The 1,145-nt window shown below is 48.1% G+C and overlaps 1 protein-coding gene across 1 annotated transcript in view; it reads right to left on the reverse strand.

The window, feature by feature from the left end:
- Window positions 1–1,145, reverse strand: part of LOC106809361 (leucine carboxyl methyltransferase 1-like) — a 25,525-nt gene that overhangs the window by 23,958 nt on the left and 422 nt on the right. The window lies entirely within an intron of this gene.

Here is a 1,145-nt window from a genome sequence, read left to right on the forward strand (position 1 = left end):
GGTCGACTATTACTCTCGTTGGATCGAAGTGAAGAGGCTGACAAGTCTGACCAGCTCTGCGGTAATTACAAGAATGAAAGCAATGTTTACGGCTTTCGGTATCCCAGATGTAGTAATATCGGATAATGGGCCGCAATATACCTCTCAGGAATTCCGTCAGTTTGCTAAGTCGTGGGGATTCACTCACAAAACGACCAACCCATACACACTATAATATCTCTACATCTGATAAAGATCTAAAGACTCGATGTTTGTCGCACACTAAACATTTATTGCAGCTGCTCCACTCCGGTGTCAATTCCCGCCTCCCCCGAATCCCCGGATGTTCCCGGTTATAAATAACGCAGATGTTACACCAAGACATTACACACACCACAAGAGAATGGGATGGCTGAACGTGCCATGCAGACGACTAAACACTTACTGAAGCTGGATAATCCAGAGATTGGATTGTTGAACTATAGAGCAACTGCGCATTCAGCCACGGGTGTGTCTCCGTCTATGGCACTACAGGGACGAGAACTCCGGACCAGACTTCCAATACTGGAGCGAAATCTACTGCCAAAGGTTCCAGATACCAGCACCATCCGTCAGTCCGACGAATCAGCTAAAGCCACCTACAAGAGGTATTCTGATGCCAGGAAAGGTGCTCGAATACTACCTCACCTGTCAAGTGGCAAGTCTGCACTGACGAAGCTGGACACAGAGAAGCGGTGGACCAAGTGGGGAACAGTTATCAGTTGGGACGAAAACAACCGATCCTACATCATTCAGACGAATGCTGGAATTCATCGTTGGAACCGTAAACATATACAAGACACCGCAGTGACACCTAGTGGGCAGAATTCTACGCCACCTCCATCCACACAGCAAGGCATAGTTGTGCCGGCAGCAGAGTAACCGGTTGTTTTTGAACAACTTTTACGCAACATTGCGCCAGGCAACAATGGTCTCGAGTTGAAGGAAGATGCAGATACAACTTTGCCATCTGATGTCAAGCAACAACCTATGGTACTAGTGACCTTCACATCGAGGGGCGGGCAGTGCGTCTACCTCACCGTTTCAGAGACTACAAGTGTTAGTTTAAGGCGACTAAGATCCGCTAAGGGCAGAATAATCCCTGGATCTGAAGTCCAGGCAGTGGG

Source organism: Priapulus caudatus, unplaced genomic scaffold (assembly GCF_000485595.1).
Source record: "Priapulus caudatus unplaced genomic scaffold, Priapulus_caudatus-5.0.1 Scaffold348, whole genome shotgun sequence".
NCBI lineage: Eukaryota > Metazoa > Priapulida > Priapulimorpha > Priapulimorphida > Priapulidae > Priapulus > Priapulus caudatus.